Below are 20,733 nucleotides of genomic sequence, written 5' to 3'. Positions count from 1 at the left end.
GTCAGTTATTTTGTAATTTAATTTTTTTTGGAAGTCATGATTCCAAAACCTTTCTTTTTCTTTTTTTTTTTTTTTTTTTTTTTTTTTTTGAATTCGTAAAATAACGTTTTGTTCCTTGTTCGCGGACTCATTTTATCAGCGTTAGCCTCGTTTTAACGTTATAATATTCACAAACACCAACAGCAAAGTAAAGAATGCGCAACTTCAACAATATGAAAAGACGAATACTGTGGATCAAAATCGTCCCTGACCCTGCGTAAATGAGTCTGTAGTCAAGAAACACAGCGGTATTTTGCTACTTCGTTAAAAAAAAGAGGTCAATATTTCAATGTGGTTTTATCATGTAATTCTAATTCTCACGCACAGGGCATATCAATAATTACCATATAGCTGAAAACAGCATGTTGTTAAAATTACTTCACATGAGTCGAACCTAATTGAAACGATGGACAACAATGCGGTCTTCTTTGCTGTAATTAGGTTCGGCTCTTGTGAAGTTCGACGTTTGACCTGAACCTAAAACTACATGTGAACTGAGTTTGAAAATCAAAACTCGCGAACATATGAATTGCTTCGAAAATTGAAATTTTGTGGGAAAATTTGGAGGCGTCTCTTTGTCCCCAGCAAAGGTTTTTTTTAAAAATAAAATTCAAACTTTTCAAATATATCCAATTAATTTTTTCTCCAAGTTCGAACATATTTCCCTCAAACTTCACGATTTTAAGGCATGATGTTAACACGCTCTTGTTTGTCAGCTATCGTAATTATTTTCTGGTGTTAGTTACAAACTTGAAAATTATTTGATAAAAGCCGCATTCCTTGAACTCAATATCGTAGGTGTTTAGCTTGGGAAGGAAGGGGAAACGTTTATCTATTAGCTGCATGATGAAAGCTTGACAAATAGCTTTAAACGCCATCGAAGTGCCACCATTATCTTATCAGCGTGTCATTTATCTACCCAGGGTAGACTATACATGTCAGATAAAGTGAAGTAATTTTACAGTGAGCTTTATTTCAACCTACGTCTTGCTGAAACAACACTTTTTTTGTCGATTACCAATCCCTTATTTTCTTTGCGAATTTCAATGAACAATTTCGGTGAACAAATGGTTATGGAAAATGAACAAAAAGACTAAAGGACTATAGGACTATAGTCTTGAAATTGTAATCATAATCGTCTGTCAAATATTTCGAGGAAAACAATAAGTTTCTCGTTATATGTTTTTTTTAATGTCTTAAGTTTTATGTCTTAAGTTTTATGTCTTAAGTTTTAGTGTGCACACAATCTTGGACAAAGAAATAGCATATCAGACCGAGCTACAATTGAGATAGAAGAGTGAGAAAATATTTAAAATTAATGCCCGCTAAAATGTAATAAGAAGTGTTCTGTTTTGCCATACCCGTGGTGCATAGCCGTTTAAATAGTTGCGCATATTCTTAGGATAGAAGAAATACCATGCAGGTAGTTTATAAAGTTTGTAAATACCAAGAGAGAGGAGCTAGAAAATGTTTAGAAAATGTCCGCTAAAATGGGATAAGGGGATACTAGTTGCACTTCGGCTTGAGCTCAGAATAAAAGTAAGGGCATATTGCGCTATATAAGATCATCCATAAGCCGAGAAAGAAAGTATATATTTCAGGAGTCCCATGTTAAAATTAAAAAAACATTACACCATCGTATAGTAATTTAATTTGTGATGTTAAGTCACCAAAGCCTATTTATTTTTCGTGCGCACACCCGGCAGACAACGGTCCTGAATGAGAAACCGCAGCACATTCAAACGGCCGAAGAGAAATAATAACGAAAAAAATTCTAGTGAATGATTTATTACTTAGAATGAAGTATAGATAAAAAAAGTGCGTCCCTAACGCTTGGGACAATCCGTCTATCCTTTTGTTTCTATCTTTTGTTTCTTGTGTAGCAGTAAGGCATTCAACCCTTCCTTAATTATGCTAACCAGCTTCAATTCAATGCAGCGGATTTTTAATCCTTGACTCAGGATCTAAAGACCCTAAGAGGTTTTTGGGTTCAGGGAATTAAGGATAGCGTAGAGGTACTACACTCGCCTCTCATTTTGAGGTTTCGGGTTGTGGTTTCTTATTAATTCGGCATCACATTTGAATAGAGTTTGTTAGGTCTCCGCCCTTGATACGAGTGTTTAAAATTTCAATCGGATTCTTCAGTTTTCCTCCCAATGGTGCCAAAACGTAAGCTAAATTCCAATTCGATCTGTTGAAATAGCCATGCCCTGGCTTTGATCAGAGATTGTTTTAAGGTTCAACCTTAGAGTTAGCTGTGCCCTGACATTTACCAGATCAGAGGTCGTTTCAGGGTTCGATCTGAGAGTTAGCTGTGCCCTGACCTTTACCAGATCAGAGGTCGTTTCAGGGTTCGATCTGTGAGTTAGATGTGCCCTGACTTTGACCAGCATATGCAGAGATTGTTTAAGTTTTCAATATTATTTGAAAAATTAAAAGTTTTAAGGTTTAATTCCCATCTAAAATGAAAAAAAAAAAAAAAAAAAAAAAAAAAAAAAAAAAAAAAAAAAAAAAAAAAAAAAAGAAAAAAAAGGGGGGGGGGGGGGGGGAATTGGTCTTATTCCGCCGTAGAAACGACGAATCTAATTTCAATAGATAATCATGAAGACTTCCTCGTTCGAAGTAGCAGTTAATTAATTAAGGTTATTTTAAATGGTTTAAATTTCCGAAGATGAAGTCAGTAATGAGGTGCTAGATGATCTTCAGTTGTCGTGTTTGCCAAGCCAATTGATAATCTTCACAAAAAAATATATACCGCGTTCTTTACAGTTTGAAACTCCAGTCGTTCTATTTTAAGCTATAAATAAAACAAGTAGTCTCTTGTACAGACTCTTGAAAATCCGGACGCCAAATTAAGCGTCTATTTTGTTATAACTAAAGCCCGCAGGCCTGATTTTCGTTAGCAGTACACAAACACAAACGCAATCGTATACGCAGGGCACAACGAAAGGGGAAAATAAATCCTTGTGTTTGTGCTTAGGTTGAGAAATGAGGACGAAGACGTTTATCCTTGCGTCGCTTCTTGAAATCAGGCTTGGAGCTTTGTAAATCTTTTGAAGACATTACTAGCTATTTTGCCGGTAATGATCGAAATAACAGAAAAATACAAGTGCATGTTGACTATTGAAAAAAGTTCTTGATGACCATCGGAGAGGAATGATCTAGAAATGTATAGTCCGACGAAGTAAATAAACGCGAATCAGCGGGGAAAACAAGAAGAAGAAAAATAAATAAAAAGAAAACAAGAATTTTCTTTTGGAATTTCAAACATGTTTAACGTGTTAAAGCTTAATTTAAAATTGCATTTTTAGTCGCTAAAGACGAAGAGCGAATGTTTTTTTTCAAGACTGGATTTCTTTATCGCAAAAGGATCATATACAGCAAAAGTATAATGCGTCCCCAATCGTACAAACTTTATTTAATCTATCTTGCATTTTATATAGGAAAATATTTATCTTTTCTATCGTTTTTTATCTTCCCTAGTAAAAGAGAATTACAGCTAAATTCGTTGACGATAGAAGCTTTCCTTAAAGAAAAACGTAAACTTTAAAACCATTCAAATGATTTAGATTCTCATTGTAGGTGTTTAGATAACTTTTGAAGTTGTTCAAAAACAGAACGGTGTTGTTTACCAAATTAAAAAAAAATTATTAAGAAAATTGGTCCAAAATCGCGAACAAGTTTACGAATTAACGGCTAAAAATCATTAATAAAGTCCTTCGTTATTTCTTAAAAGAATCAAATTAATTTTAATTATATAAAATAAACAAGGAAGCTTAGAGTTCTACCTGACAAAAGTTTTCCGTGTCGACTCAGGAACTCCTAGATTTAAAACTTATTTTGTTCTTTGGAATTCAGTACAATGATGTACTTTCTATCTCATCAAGCGAAATTCTTTTCTAAATGAGCAGAATTTCTCGGCGCCTTTCCAGAGATAATGAAAAACTCCTTATTGGTCGAAAAGAGATTAGACTTGAGCTTGGATCTTGTGGGATTGTTAATTATCGCCTGTATTTTTCTTTCCTTCACGGAAACAATTTCAATTCTCACTAGAAGGGCATGGTCTAAGATTCATATTATTTCTACTAGAGAAAAAAAGAAACCCTTTTTTTAAAAGTAAAAATAAATGTTTACAAAATACTGACGTTATTGTGGGGACCTTAGCCCTTCGTTGGAATAAAATTTCGGCTATATAATGATCTTTCAAAAAAGTTAACGTCTTTAACTTCGAACTTTACAGAAGCCAATAAATAAAATTCACTAAATGAAAAGACATAAGGACTAAAGTATAATCTAGAGTTGTGAACACGAAGTCGCCATTGGTTATCGAGTCAAGGGCGGCAAAAATTCGTATCCATCAGCTTAAATTTAGTTCGACAACAAATCTCCATTAAGATAAACTTAAGGCATATATGAGCTGTAAAGAGAGCCTTAAAGACTGTCAAAATATAGATATATCCGTAATCAAATTGTCGTTTATTGTAAATTTGCGTTGGCCACGTATGTAAAACAATAGATATCTCAGTCACAGAGCGGCAAAGATTTCCCCAATTTACGTTATCCTAAACCCACTAATTGTTGTTTATCGTAATAGGGGCATTGTATGTATTTGTTTATTTATTAACGGGAACCAGAAACTCAGGGTATAAAAACAGAAAAGTGTTGGTCTCTCTACACAATTCGCGCCGGGACTGACAGAACAAGAACTGAGACCTTTAAGAAGAATAGTTTTCTAAAAACAACAAATTAAGGTACGTCGAAAATTCATCGTAACAAAAACTTCTCTGTTTTAAGTTACTTACTCTGGAATCTAGATTCTTTAAAGAGTTTCAATTGTAATATATTTTGATAGAGTTAACTCTTTTTGTAAAAAGAAAATTGAACATGGGTAAGTTTGAAAATCCCTCGAAGAATTTATCTTTTTCCAAGTTACTTCAGCTGGTGTACACTAGATTATCAAACTAAATTCTTAAGACTTCCAATATATATTTTTTCAAAAGTTAACCGTTTAAGCTCCTTTAAGATTTTGAAGAAAAGAAAATCTCGATTAAGTTGGAAACTCCTCAAAATTTTTTTTCAAATTACAATTTTGTATTGCTCGCCCGAACAGTTTTTTTGATAATTTTAATTCAAGAGCCAAGCCACTGTCTTCTGTAAAATCGGATTAGAATTTTGTAATGGAGGATGAATGACGGATTTATACTTTTTCAATGGAGAGATCTTTCATTCATTTATTCTATTATTTTTGAGTTCTCTAAATGTGGAATTTCAGTTATAATCCAAGTTCAGGTTGTTTTTTCTTTGAACAGATAACTGTAGAAACCATTTCTTACCTTTTCTTTTCTTTTATTTTCTTTTTTCTTCCCTCGATATACTTTCCTTTCTTGTGTTTCTTCTCAAGCCAGTGAACAAATTTACTAACAAGAGGAAGAAAAACAAAAATACAAAGGACGATTATAGACGTAAAATTTTGGCAAGACAATTGCCAAAATATTTTGCAATAATGACCATCTTAATACACGAAACAATAGTCCTTTATTATAATTCTTTTTATCTTTTCACCAATCATTACTTTCTCTAGAGATAAAAATATCACGCTATGCTGGTTTCTGAAACTTTTAGTTTCAGTGGCTAATAATATCCATACTAACTACTGATTTTTCTTTCGATTTTACAAAAATAAAATAAAAAAGATAAAGGAAAAAAGTATTTTTGTGAGAATTTATTCTTGTTTAATTTTTCCGGTCAAAAACTTTCCGAATAAGTACAATATTTATTTCCTATTATGTCTGTAAATACTTCATTATCTTCTGTTGTACTTGAAAGACACTATGAGATAATTAAACTGCAGGTGTCACTGAAAAACGATTAACGAATTGGTCTTCCTTTGTTTATGTTCGGTCGTCTTAATTTGTGTGCGTGTTTTTTCCCCACTTTAATCTAATTTAATAATAACATCTTATACTGGTACAATAATTGTATTTGTATACCTTGAGAGAATTTAGGTTGATAATGCAGATATTAGTAATATTACAGATATTAATAATATTACAGATATTAATAATATTACAGATATTAAGAGTGAGAAGGTACGGGTCACCCGTGTAGCGAGACTAATCGAGCAGATGCCCCTTGGGGTACTGCTGCGTTGTGATGTTCTGTGTTGAGTTTGCTGTATTTGTTGTGATGCTGTGTTGCGTTTTGTTGTGATTTTAATGTGTTGTGTTGTGATGTGTTTTATTCTGCTGTGTTTGTGGTGTTGTGTTGTGCAGTGCTTTGGTGTTGTTGCGATGTTCTGTGCTGCTTTTGTTGTGGTTTGGTGTGATGTTAAATTGTGTTGTGTTGTGATGTGTTGTGTTGTGTTGCATTGCTTTATGTTAGGTTGCGTTGTGTGGCGTGCCGTTGGGTGTGGTGTCGAGCCAAGCTTTGCTGTCGGTTGTGTTGTGATGTTTTGCTGCCTTGTGTTGTGCTATACTGTGTCGTATTGTATTGTATTGTTGATACCAAAAAAAACAAAAAAAAAAAACAAAAAAAAAACAAAAACAAAAAAACAAAAACAAAAACAAAAAAAAACACAACAACAACACTAATAGCAACATCGTATAGCAACACCATCAATAGCAACAATAACAATAACAATAGCTGCGAAACGTTTCACTTCTGCTTTCCCGACATTGATTTTTAATTTCGACACAGGCGGTGAACATGAAAAAAAGTATAATAGATTTTCTTAATCGATTTCATTTTTCTTTTCTTTCCTGGTGTTGATCTGTTTCAAAAATAATCGACTATTTTGTTCTGTTGCATAATTAAAAAGCAATTATAGCTTCAACCATTATATCATCGAATCAGAAAACAAAAGATAATTAATCTTGGAGGGTTTGCCGACTTGATATCGCGTTTACATTCTTCCTAATAACGTTCGGATCATACAATATCACAAGATAAGATATCATCTGAGTGTATATACGTAATTAGAGCTTATCTCTAGGGAAAACAGTAAAGGTGTAAGCCATTCGTGCACTAATAGGTCTACGCAAGCTATTCTCCTCACGCTTTTCTCATGCTTTCCCTGCAAATCCCCGTATACCGTTTTAGAGAGCTGTACACAGTACACAGACGCATGCGCGTTTCGTCTTTTTTTAGCAATGGACTACTTCTACGATACGGTGCCGTCTTTACATCTTTTTGCATTCCCTTGTTGTGAGCTGTTTTAATATCAATCTACGTACGTCAATAGAGTGAACGCATTACACTCGTGAAATAAAAGATACTAGTCAACGTGTAATAGTCAAATAGTCAAATAGACACAAAATAAAACAATGGAGTTAGGATCTACGAATGTTTTTTTATGATTAGAACTTAGCATCGTTTATATCTTATTAATTATTAATTTTATACTTATTTAATTACTTTCATTTTTTTACTATATGATATATATTTTAATTTCTATTTTAATAGTAAGGAAATATTATATTGTAAATGGATATTGGTATTGTATTTTGTTATGCGCACTCGATCATATATTGGCATGTTAGACTGCGCAATATTAAGTAAATAAATATTATTATTATTGTGTATTAGTCTAACATCTTTTGCACGGGTTTAATGACTTCACTATAATGTCACTAAGCTTTATTTGCACTCTGCAAAGTTCCCCGTAATGCCTTGTAATCCAAGATGGCCGCAGTATATCGTCGAAGTATAGGAGGAGAATCTTTTGCAACATCATAAAGATTAATTGATAACATACTTCAGGAAATAAATAATGAGTTAATGTCCCTAAAGGAATAACAAACTCGATTATCTGACTTACTTTCAATCGCATTATTTTTCTCTCTTTTCGTTATTTATTTATTTTTTCAGTTATTTTTATAAAAATATATATATACTAGCCTCGTAAGATGGGGGTACTCAATTGTTATTTAACTACTAATTGTTTTCGGTCAAATATCAGTTGACTGTAATATTCTTATGAGCGCTGGTCATTCTATTAACCAAAATAATGAAATATCACTTAACTGTTAACTACTAATTTTAGGTTATTTGTCAGTTAACTACTAACCCCATTGGCACCCTCTCGTAAAGGCTTTCCCAAAAAAGCAATCATTTGATAAAGCATATGATAAAATCTTGGACCAAGAAAACACTAAGAAGCTTCGAACCTATTAGTTAATCGTCTGCAAGAAGGAAGTTTGTTTTTCCAAAATAAAAATAAAAAACTCAAAAAAAAATCTTTATCTCGTTTGTGTGCATCTATAAAATAATTACTTGGGCGTGGTTTTGGAAGTCTGTTTACACGTGAAAAGTAAAGTAAAGGATATAAATAGAGAGTCAGATCGGTTTCAGAGTCGTATCAGAGTTGCTTACCAAGTTGACGAGAACAGGCTATCTTTGGAAGAAAACAGTAGTCCCAGATCTGAGGTAGGTCTTTCTTAGTTTTTGACTAAGCTCAGCTCTCTTAGATAGAAGGGTAAAACCTCGGACCATAACAACTGAAATAATTCACCTAAAAACTGTTTTCCAGTAATAAGCCAATCATTCTAATTGAAACCACACATCTATAACGTCCTACATCGGCAGAGTCTCGCTCCACCAAAACAAAAGGAAAAAAGTCTCTGCTAGCAGGGAACGATGCTATATATATAAACTTAAAAGTAATGAGAATGTATGTATTCCATGACGAAAAAGCACTCGTACTGTAAGCACTACTTAACCAATGGGTACTGGGGTATAACTAGAGGACACAATTATAGAGAAAATGTGTACGTTATTCGAAAGAAACCTTTTTCTTTTTAATAGAAAAATACGTGTTCTCAAGTAGCCAATTGAGGACACCTTGCGACTACGTTAAATAAAACTCTTAAGCAGGACGCAGATTCCATTTCACTTAGTTAGCACGCAATTTTCTTAAACTTTACAACATAATAAAGCGCGCAAACACAGTAACAAAGATAAGTGCTTTCGTTTCCGCTGTGAAATGCGCGCACTCCTGACCCTTCTGACACCAATGATAGATGTTCAACTCGCAACTAACTATTCAATAGCAAGCGCACACTATATATTCAATATAACCTCTTCCTCTCAAAACAGTCTTACTAACTTGTGGATATGAAGGGAAGGGAAAAGGGAAAATGAGGGAAAATGGTACATCCCTCCCCCTCCCCTCTCCCCTTACCACCACCTCTAGGGCCGAGACCACAAAACGCCCCTGTTAATAGAGTTCAAATATATGTTTGTACTTATGTCTATTATTACTTTTTCTTCAGAAATGGCATGTAAAACGTACCTCATAATTCTACTGGTTAGCTGTTTGCTTGTCTCCATGTGTATCCAACAAAGCAACGGGCAACAGCAAGGGTTGAGATGGGGGAAGAAATCCGTAGATTCATTGGAACAAGAGATTAATGAAGAGAAAGCTGCGGACGAATTGAGACGATTCAAGGATTATTTCAAGCGAAAATATAACCAGGGTGCGTAGGATTCTAGAGATTTTATGAGTAAAAACATTACACACTCAACACTGAAACACAAGTGTTGGACGTTGTATTTTACCATGCAACGCACGAGCAGAACATCTCATTACATCACACCATACGTACATACAAAAACTGGTACACTATTTATACCATCTTACATCACCTCACCTCAAGCCAGGTCACGCCGGCTAACATATTCACGTCACGTTATGTGTCACGTCATCACATCACTACATACGTCACGTTACGTATGTAGTGATGTGATGACGTGACACATAACGTGACGTGAATATGTTACGACACAACATGACATACTAAACCAACTTACTTGACGTCATCACATCACATCACTGAAAGACGTGATGCGCGATACGTGACGTTATATCACACACGTCACACCACATCAGCACCTGATATAAGTTACTAATAATACTATAGACCCCTTGGATGTGACGTCAAAGGAGCTCAATTTAGAGGACGTAACAATAGGTTTTCAATTTCAGGGCCCCGTTGTACGAAGCGGATAACAGTGGATAACAGCATCGACTTATCCACTGGATAAGGATTTATCCGCCGGATAGCGCTATCCAGACTTCGTACAACGGGGCCCTGAGAATTGGAAATGCATTGTTATGTCCTCAAAATTAAGCTGCCTTCCGAAGTGCTGCAAGGGGTCTGTTACATAAATCTATGTAGACATTTTATTTATTTCAATATTTTGTTCATTGTCAGATGCCACTTTCTAGAGAGGCGCAGTAGCACAGACCACAGCAATCCCAACTATGGACAAGATAAATTAAAACAAAATCCTGCCAAATCAGTTTGGCTGAAACAAATCCTAAATCAAAGAAATAATTAATTTTTTGAATGAACATTTTATGACGCGAATAATTGTAAATCACGACATTCATTCTTGAAAGATTATCAAAAGCAATAAATAACGAATAGACAAGAAAGTTGTTTAATGCTCATTGATTTTGTCCAAAATACCTACAATGAGCGGATAATATAACAAACAGCTATACGACCCGTGATATTCTCGTCAAAAAAAAAAAAAAAAAAAAAAATCAAAGGAAAATGGGGGTTACGGAGTTACATGTGAAAAATCCGGCATTAAAGATGCGCATCATGATCATGAGGTAAACTCACAGAACGTGACAAACCCTGAAACAACCCCAAGGCTGCTCTAAGTCAGGGCATGGCTAACTCACAGATTACGCCCTGAAACAACCTCTGTGCTGATCTAAGTCAGGCCACAGCTGACTCAAAGATAGAACCCTGGAACGACCTCTGGGCTGATCTATATTTCAGGGTACTGTTAACTCACAGATTACACCCTGGAACGACCTCTGGGCTGATCTAAGTCAGAGCACAGCTGACTCAAAGATAGAACCCTGAAACGACCTCTGGGCTGATCTAAGTCAGGGCATGGCTAACTCACAGATCAAACCCTGAAACAATCTCTGGGCTTATGTAAGTCAGGAAACGGGTCAAACCATGATTTCAAACTAAACCTCTTGGCTGATCCAAGGGCGCTTACCATAAAGTCGAAACCGACGGGTCCGAGCGACGAGTTCACGAAGGGTAAGCGTCAGTCCTTAGAACTGGACCAACGCCGCCTGAAGCAGTTCTAAGAACTAGTGATACGAACCATTGGAGAACTTGGACCGAGTGGTTCGACTTAATGGAAAGCTTTGACTTCTAAGTCTAAGTCAGTGCTGATGGTTAACTCACGGTTCTATTTGCAGTGGATCTGAATTCATTGTTTTTTTCCCCGCAATTTCCTTGATCTAGGTTTGGCATTTATTCAGCATGATGGTTAACTCACAGATCTATTTGCAGTGGATCTGAATGTGTTGGGTTTTCTTCCGCGATTTTCTTGATCTCGGTTTGACATTTATTCAGCAGGAAATGTCCGTGTCCATCAAAAAACGAGCTTTCAAACAGCAGACAGATTTAGTCCCCCTGCAGTTCAACTACTAGCATTGTCTAAATGAAAATCTTTCCATTGGTCTACCTTGTCCTCTATTTTAAATGGACACACTGATTAGCCCATTCAACAGCTGTCAGAACAGGCATCGTGTTATGTCTGTTCTTGTCAGCGAGAACTCATATCATGATACGCAAAGCTACTATCGAAGACGATCCGGGGGGGGGGGGGGGGGGGGGGGGACTCAGCTGCTGTAAATAAAGTCAGTAGTTCCTTTCTGTTGCAATGCAACGAACTTGGTCGGTTCTGTATCAAATTCCCGGGGGGGGGGGGGGGTAGGGGGGGTAGGAGGGACTCTCTTGAAAAGTGGGTAGGGGGGCTCGACGGACGGTTTTGAAAATGACCCTAAAAGGTACGCATAAATTAACTGAGATGCTGATTTCAGGCCCTAAAAGGTACGACCACATTTAAAATGACGACGTTTCCAACCATTCTTTTTGTATGACATTTGATATTTTTCAAAACGAACAAATCTGACCCTAAAAGGTACGGAGTCAGCCGGGAGTCAGCCGGAGACCCTAAAAGGTAGGTGAGGTCTCATTTTTGACCTTAAAAGGTCTGTCGAGCCCCCCTACCCACTTTTCGAGAGAGTCTCCCCGCTCCCCTTCCCCTGGATCAAATTGAGCTGCTCCTCGCAGTATATGAAGCAACTTATGAACCCGTGGCCTTACTTTGTCGGTTCTATAGATCCATTTTTTTCTCCGCTTTTTTAATAGCTCATCTCTTCTTTCTCATTCCGTATACTCTTATACTTACTTGTTTCGAATTTTTTCTCAAATATTTTGAGTGTTATACAAAACATATTCATATAGCCTTTTTCATCAGTTTCCTCATCAGTTGGTCTAATTGTGGAAAGAAGTTCAATTACTCTCAATGACATGTTTACGTATCTACAACAAAACAATTAGGTTCCCTGGTCGTTGATCGATTCACAAACAGAAACATTCAATTAATTTGACGTATGAGAGAATTTTGTCCTGCCAATTTTTCTTCCTTAGTACGCCTATCCAAATTCAAATTTCCCAAGGAAAAACACGGTTTTAGGTTAACGGATATGAGATTTCCCCAACGACAACGATCAATTACTTTACACGATGTTAAATTGTTTTAGTGTCAGACTGTACTATTTTTAAAGCTTTCCTATGACTTACAAATCTTTTACTCAAAATAAAAAGGGAATAAAAAATGAAATAAAATAAAATAAGTGAAATGGAAACAAGAAGACTCAGAAGAAGACTCTTCTCGTGACAAACAAATTGTCCTCCATTGAACAATTGCAGAAACTTTTATTCTGATAGTAAGTGGTCGTGATTTTGGCGAAGGAAGAAAAACCGGTGAATACGGAGAAAAACCCTCGAATCAACTCATACAAATAATAAGGCAATTTCCTAGAGGACCGAATATCGTATAGGACAGTCTCGTATAAGACAAACTCGTATAGCACGATCTTTTATAGGACAATCTCGCGTATAACACAATCTAGAATAGGAAAATTTCGTACAGGAAATCTCGTTTGGCGCAATCTCGTATAGCGCGATCTCGTACAGGACAATCTCGTATAGCAAAAATCTCGAATAGGAAAATCTTGCATAGGACACTCTCGTAACGGACAATGCAGCGGTATTCATCCATGAGCCCTTTTTAGGCCCTCAACTCATCTTATAAAATATGCTTTTCGTTTCAATAAACCTATTAAGTGACCTTTTTCGTTGATGCATTACAGTTCCAACTTTTCTTTACTCCTCTCGTAAGGAAACGTTTTGCACTCTTATGAAGATGCTGTTGTTAAAACAAAAACAAAAAAAAAACAAAAAAGAAAGAAACTTTTAGTGGAACTATTTGATAAACAAAGTTTCAGCGTTAAAATTCTGTTAAGATTCTATCTAAATAACGCCATATTCTTAATTGTTCACCCTCTTTAGGAAGTCCAAAAAAATCGCATTTTTAGTTTTCAATTTCCTCGGCTCTATTTTCAGCGCTTCGATATTTTCTCTTTCTTTTATGTCATTCAATTGTCCTATTTGTTCACTTCCTTTCAATGCTATCCATTGTTTCTTTATACCGTGAGCTTTGTCTTTTTTTTTTAAAAATCAAGCAAAATATATTCATTTTTCCAGTTCGTATATAATTGTCAGGTAACCTATAAAGGCTTTTTCTTGATGCCTTTAGGAAATCTTGATTGTAACGGCTTAAGAGCTCGCCGTAATTACCTAAAGTCCAAAATGTCCATAAGTGCCGGCAAGTGTTCAATAGCTCCTGAGTTTTTTTCAATTAAGATATCTGCGATAAGTAAAGCTCCTATACTTGAAATCAACTCATTTTTTAATATGTATAAACACAAAGGTTTGTGAACCAAGCCAAATATGTTATTCGTAAAAGAAAAGTGCCTGCGTACAATAGTTGAAAATGTCATTACATTTTTGAAATGAAAGATGCTTAATCAAAAGAATCAGTTTGGAATCAAAGAGTTTCTTCCGACAGTAGTTCACCTTTTAGGATGTGCTGTTTAAGCTTTAGCCTCGAGGTTCGTTATATATATATTTTCCAGTCATTTCTGTTTTCCATAACAATACGTCACTATTATTACAGGACAATGGAAATAAATAGATTTAAGATTTACAAACGATGTTTTCTTTAGTTGGTTATGGAATTATCTTATCAACGTCGCCCAATATCCAATACCACTAATAAACGACAAATTTATTTTTTAATCTATATGACCAAAAAGGCTTTTTCATGAACTCGTTGGGGATATTACCCAGCTCAATAGCTCAAATATCCTTTTTTATTCTACTGGTTGGAGTTAAAGGTGGGCACAGGTGCTTCCTGAGAGGTTATTCGCTGCATAAAACCCATTATACTGTCAGCTGTCAGAATTTTTTGGTTGTCACGGGGAATGGTATAAGTTTCGTGGTCCTGTCAGGTACGTCTTAGTATAGGTCTAACTGTGCAACGTTCAGCCAAACGCTATTACAACTTATCCGCCCTTCGAGTACGCTGAAGAAAACTCTGTCCTCAGGTGAGTTCTTGATTTAGCGTTGTTCTTCTTTCTTGTTTCTTACTCTCTATTTGTCTTCTTTCTTTTTCCTTTTCTTTTCTTTTCTTTTCTTTTCTTTTCTTTTCTTTTCTTTTCTTTTCTTTTCTTTTCTTTTCTTTTCTTTTCTTTTCTTTTCTTTCCTTTTCTTTTCTTTTCGTTTCGTTCGTTTCTTTTTCCTACTTCCTTACTTCCTTCCTTCCTTTCTTTCCTTCTTTCCTTCTGTCTTTCTTTTTCATACGCATAAAAACTGAGCTACTCAATCCCTCTTGAACAATTTCCTTAACGGATCTCAAGGATGTAAAAACGAGTCAGTTAACGTGAATCAGAAAAAGGAGGCCTACCTAAAAGACGTAATACAAATACCTAATCATTCGTCTTTACAATTTGGCTTCATATGAAATCAAGAAAATGAATTAGGTTTTCCAGATCTGTCATCTTTAGCAAGGATAATGGGAAGATTTGTAAGCCGTTTTTCTCCAGGCAAAAAGTAAAAGACCCTGTTTTAAACCTCTTGAGAATTACAAATCAAGGGAACTTGAACAATGATTGCATCTCTGTAGTCTTTTTTTTTTTTTTTTTTTTTTTTTTTTTTTTTTTTTTTTTTTTTGCATGTATAAGAAAGTTATATTATTCAAGGAAATAGTACAAAATTATAAATTTTCTATTTGTTTGACAAATGAAAACATTAACGATTTAAAGTAGACAAAGAGATATTGTTTAATCAATCAATGTCTTTTCTACGTCAATTCAGTTTAAAATATATCACTCCCTATAATAGATACGAAAAAAGGCAAACTGCTTGCGAAAACATGATTCTAGGAAAATCAGTTATGAAAAAAAGGCCATATATGATTATGGAATAAACCTGCCAAGTGTCCTCGTAGAAATCCCGAGAGTTTGATTAAGCCATTATCAAACTTATAGCTGATTGGATGATGTGAGCTTTCGCACTTTTGGATTGGTTCAGAAGAGGAAACCAGTTGAGTGTAAATGTCAAAGTACTAAAGAAATTTCTCAAAATATCATAAGAGTCTGATGACTTGAAATATAAATCCATCATAAGTTTGTTCCGTTCACTTCACAAAATCTCATGTGAAAAAAATTGTTGTTTTTTTTCTTTCGAGCAAAATTTTCGTTTACGCGTTTTTACCTTTAATGGGATAAAAAATAATCAATCAGTTTGTCTCTCTGTTTCAGTGTTTCTTTCCGGTGACGTCGTGTAACTTATTTTCTGACACTTCACTTGGTTTCTAAAAGGTCTTGAAAACAAAGACGTACAGTTGACAAACACCGTTAGAATCCGTCCATGTCAACACCGCCTTTACCTAAAACCACTCAGTTGTAAAACGGCGTCATTGAACTAACTTCGAGAATTTTCTTTAGTATCATTCAAATTATTAACTGAACAAAAGAAGATGTGCAAGGGATTCCGGTAGTTCTAGTTAATGAAGCTATGAACAAAAGTGTCCTCTTGGATTGCAATTATTTTCCCGCGTCTTAAATCATTTCTAAATCGCTCGCAATTTCAAGTTTTGTTGATTGTCTCAATTCCGAAAAGATCACAAAGTTCATTCTGCGCATGCGCAATAGCGAAAATCTTTTTCATACAGACGCTCTAATCGTATGAACAACAGCTTAAAGAAAACAACTTAATTTGAAAATTCTTGCTGTTATTTAATCGATTGATTAATTACAAAGGATGTCGTTTGTAAATGAATAAAATCTCAACGCAAACAAAACAGACTGAGATTTCCGTTGTTTTGACAGACGGCAATTCTCAGCTGCCTCGCTGTCTAGAGTCTAAAATCCCTTATTTATCCCAGTCTTTTTGAAGCTATTATATAGAAATTTGAAGTAAAATAAAGGAAATTTTGGCTCCAGTTATTAAGCTATCGTTTAAGTGAAGTTTTGGTTTATCGAGTCGGTGAATTCTCTAATTTGTATCCTCTGTCTTTGAATTACCAGAAGTTTCGCATAAATATTTAGAATTCATCAACAAAGCACTTACGTACTTTTTGAATAAGAAATGGAGGGGTGGAGAGACCGGTTACTTGTGATGCAGCGGGAAGTACTGAGACAGACGACTGCTGCTGCTGATCCCTTGTGTTGATTACGTTTGGTGTTCTTTCTAAAAGAAGTTCGGAAGACGGGGGTTGTTGGTATTTTTAGCAGCATAAAGTATATTTGAGAGAGAAGAGAAGAGAAGAGAAGAGAAGAGAAGAGAAGAGAAGAGAACGAGAAGAGAAGAAGAGAGAGAAGAGAAGAGAAGAGAAGAGAAGAGAAGAGAAGAGAAGAGAAGAGAAGAGAAGAGAAGAGAAGAGAAGAGAAGAGAAGAGAAGAGAAGAGAAAGAAGAGAAGAGAAGAAGAAGAAGAGAAGAGAACAGAAGAGAACAGAAGAGAAGAGAACAGAAGAGAACAGAAGAGAAGAGAACAGAAGAGAACAGAAGAGAAGAGAACAGAAGAGAACAGAAGAGAACAGAAGAGAACAGAAGAGAACAGAAGAGAACAGAAGAGAACAGAAGAGAACAGAAGAGAACAGAAGAGAACAGAAGAGAACAGAAGAGAACAGAAGAGAAGAGAACAGAAGAGAAGTTAATGCTGTAACATCTCCCTGCCATTTTTGTGTCATAACCAACACGGAACATGGCGGAGAAAGCGCACTTTCCGTTTCTTCTCTACTTCGTGTTTCAAAATTACCATTTCCATTTTAGACCCATCACCATCATGTTTCAAGCCAGACTCTTCATTATCCTCGCTGTCTCATGCTTAGTGGTTCTCTCTCTTGTAAGCGACACCCACGCACAGGGACTTCGATGGGGAAGAACCATGCAAGGTGAATCGAATGGTATTATGAACGAAAGAGGGGTACCAAACGAACGGAATTCTGGGAACTATTGGGAAGACATCTTTCCTCAGCGGGTTCTGAGGAAACGATCTCTCACCAAGAAAAATGCCGGTAAGATTTGTGAAGGATTGAAACGCAACGAATGAGAATTCATTGAAAAAAATTCTGACGATAAATGATCGATGAGAAGTCGGGAACAAAATTTCGGCACTCGTGAGGGTAGCGAGTGATGATTGATGACTTTGTTTGGCCTTTTTAGTAGTCTTCTATATATATTGCAATAATTGTGACAAATCCAAAAATTGAAGTCACAACTATTAGAGTTAAAATGTATCTTAATTATATCTATATCTTAATAATACATTATAATCTTTATCTATATCTTTCATTTACTCAGTATTAACGTAACTTTTGTGATATACCGTGAGAAATTCCCACGGGTTTAGAATGTATAAAAGGTAGATCTCAAACATGTAAAGTAGATAAAGTAGATAAAAAGCTGGAAAACTAGTGAAAACTAGTGTAAACTGCGTCGGTGTTTTCAGTAAAACAGTTGATAGATAGATAATTTGTAACACCGTATGGTATGTAAAAATGAAACTGACGTTTCGGACGTTAGTCCTTCATCGGAGTAAACGAGAGATGAATGTGGAAATGTGTTTATATAGTGAGCGTGGATGATAAATAACCAATGGGAGATAAGTATAAGCATAAGTATAAGCTTCTCGTTTAATTAGTCTATTGTTACTTTCGATCCTCTTGTTTCCTTTTGTTTTCCCTTATACTCATCTCTCATTGGTTATTTATCATCCACGCTCACTATATAAACACATTTCCACATTCATCTCTCGTTTACTCCGATGAAGGAATAAAGGCCGAAACGTCAGTTTCATTTTTACATACCATACGGTGTTACAAATTATCTATCTATCAACTGTTTTAGATAAAAAGCTGACGAGCAATAAAAAACAGTTCAGCCGCGATCTCTCTCTAGGGCGAGTGCTCACATAATTCTAAGTAATTGCTTCAGTAGCCTGTACATGCAGACAACACAGATGTTGAGGACAAGAAAGAAAGAATTCAAAAAGGAAAGAAATCGCTCAAGCCGGAATACATGTTAACACTTTTTGGCAGTGTGCTTCGTACGTTATCTTTAGTACTATTTTTTCTTATTTACAACTTTTATTTGGTATCAATCAGGAAGGAAAATTATAACAGAAGCAACATGCTATCCAAAGAGGAAAGTACGAACGGGACTCTAGGTCCCATGCTAGGCATTTCCTTTTGACTAACGATATAAATCAATAGAGAATTGTCTTGGAAAATTAATACAGTAATACCATGATCACCTTGAATATATATAGGCATTTCTGTTTAGCGACCTGGGACTGCTTGTACGAAGGCTGGATAGCGCTATCCGGCGGATAAATCCTTATCCAGTGGATAAGTCGATGCTGTTATCCAATAAATTTATCCACTGGATAAGATTTATCCGTCGGATAGCGCTACCCAGGCTTCGTACAACCGGTCCCTGGTGTTTAATAGAAATATCAATCCAAGTTTATTTAACAAACACGGGGAAACTCAAATTAATTAAGCAAATAAAGCCACTATTTCTGTCCGAGGAAAGCCAAATATTGACGAAAGTCGTTACTGAAATGATAACGCTATTAAAAAGGACATTGTTTCTTCCGTGTAAAGCCGTTAGTTGGGTAACATAATGCCGACACCAGCACCCACGTAATTATTAGGACTGAGATTCTATATGACAAAATTTCAACAAACATTTCTAGCTTGGGCAAATGTTTCCCCGTTTTAAGCCATGTGTCATTCCCTAGAGTATCAATGATATTCGATGGTTACCGTTAATCCAGAAAAACCGGAAATTCTCGTTGGAAAACAAATGGAATCGGTAGTCATTCCGATCAAAAAGTTCAGGAAACTCTCGGTCTTCTGTTCTTTTTGGTTCTTCCGATAGACGTGTGTGCGATTTACCGGGATCCAAAGTTAAATTTGCCGCTCTTTTTGTTAGCAAACGCATTTCCAACCGGAAAGATTGTATTGGTTTAATGATAGGCAGATTGGTTTAATGATAAGCTGATTTAATATGCAGCCCGTAAAGTCCTAGCAAACGTTGCGTGACGACCCCAAGAACGGCTGCAAAGGAGGCTAGTAAAGTCCTCCATTGATCTTGTTAAGCGCCATTGAGCTACTGGGAATGGCGCTATATAAATTCATCCCTTTTTCCCCGCGGTAAACTTAACTGCATACATTTATTTATAGAACACATATAATTTTTTTCTTCTCACCTTTCTCTTGGTCTTTGCTCGAACGATGCATATATAGGGCACTCATTTCATAACATAATCTTGTATCTGTCAAAGCTGTAGGAATTGCGGTCGTAAATTGTATAGTCTCCTTCACAGTTTCCTGCGCCATCCTAAAACGGTAACCGTGCGTGTATGTGCATGGAAGCAAGATAGTGCAATCTGACAAAAATGTGAATAATTGCCCAATTGTTTTCAATAAAAAAGGTCTTTGAAACTTTAGGCCCCGTCTGTCTTCACTTCATCTAACTTCGATAAGGCGGACGTAAAAGACCCTCTGAAGACGCTGGTACTTTTCCACCGGCAGCCATCTTGAATTGTAATGTCATAATCAAGACATTATGGGATGCTGAGGGGTCAACTATTGGAAAAGGTTACACAGCTCTGAGGACGTCTTTTTAAATAACTTTACGCTTGTTAGTATTGCCAAACTTTCACTATCTTAATTCTTCTTACCTTTTTTCCAGACAATTAAGCTGAACACAATATACCAGGGGATCATCGCCAAACAGCACAGCTAATCTAGCAGCTACAAGCCTCCATCGTGTTATTTCTCTTCCAGAGTAGGAGTTGTCACACAATGTCATAGTGTACTGGGGTTAACATTTAGTTACCTTAACTGTAGTGCTGCGTCGTACATAAATAAACAATGGATACAGAAATGCGATTCATTGAGTAGAATGATGATGGATTAGTAGGAAAATAAAATGGGATAAACGAAGAATGATCGTGGTCTTTTGAGTTGTAATGAGTAACGTCCACATTTGAAACACAACATCTGAATAGAAACAATATGCATGGGATAGGGGAAAGAAGAAAGCAGCAGAAGGTGTAACAGTAAATAGGGGGCAGGAAAAAAAACGCTTCCACCACAACATTGGTAGCAAAACTACACCAGAAAACTGCGAAAAAAACAGTAACGACAACACGACACAAACACAGCAAATAACCTTCAACAACAACACGAAAAAAAATAAACGATTAATGACAACGCGACCCAAACACAGCACCACAAC

At 35.9% G+C, this 20,733-nt stretch overlaps 2 long non-coding RNA genes across 3 annotated transcripts; both read left to right on the top strand.

Moving 5' to 3' along the window:
• Window positions 1-4,644: 4,644 nt before the first annotated feature.
• On the top strand, window positions 4,645-10,474 carry LOC116292802 (uncharacterized). Of its 2 annotated transcripts, none has more exons than XR_004196721.1 (3): window positions 4,645-4,790; window positions 9,309-9,512; window positions 10,251-10,474. It is a non-coding gene; the product is annotated as an uncharacterized LOC116292802 (long non-coding RNA). The 2 variants fall into 2 exon arrangements; XR_016119980.1 differs by lacking the exon at window positions 4,645-4,790 and adding an exon at window positions 8,326-8,463.
• A 3,904-nt stretch (window positions 10,475-14,378) lies between these two features.
• On the top strand, window positions 14,379-20,441 carry LOC116292811 (uncharacterized). Its single transcript, XR_004196724.1, has 3 exons — window positions 14,379-14,527; window positions 17,257-17,501; window positions 20,185-20,441. It is a non-coding gene; the product is annotated as an uncharacterized LOC116292811 (long non-coding RNA).
• The last annotated feature ends 292 nt before the right edge of the window (window positions 20,442-20,733 follow it).

Source organism: Actinia tenebrosa, unplaced genomic scaffold, assembly GCF_029948245.1.
Source record: "Actinia tenebrosa isolate PJP-AT-01 unplaced genomic scaffold, QUT_ActTen_1.0 PGA_scaffold16__25_contigs__length_10494907, whole genome shotgun sequence".
Classification (NCBI taxonomy): domain Eukaryota; kingdom Metazoa; phylum Cnidaria; class Anthozoa; order Actiniaria; family Actiniidae; genus Actinia; species Actinia tenebrosa.
This window is presented reverse-complemented; position numbering and strand designations above follow the sequence as displayed.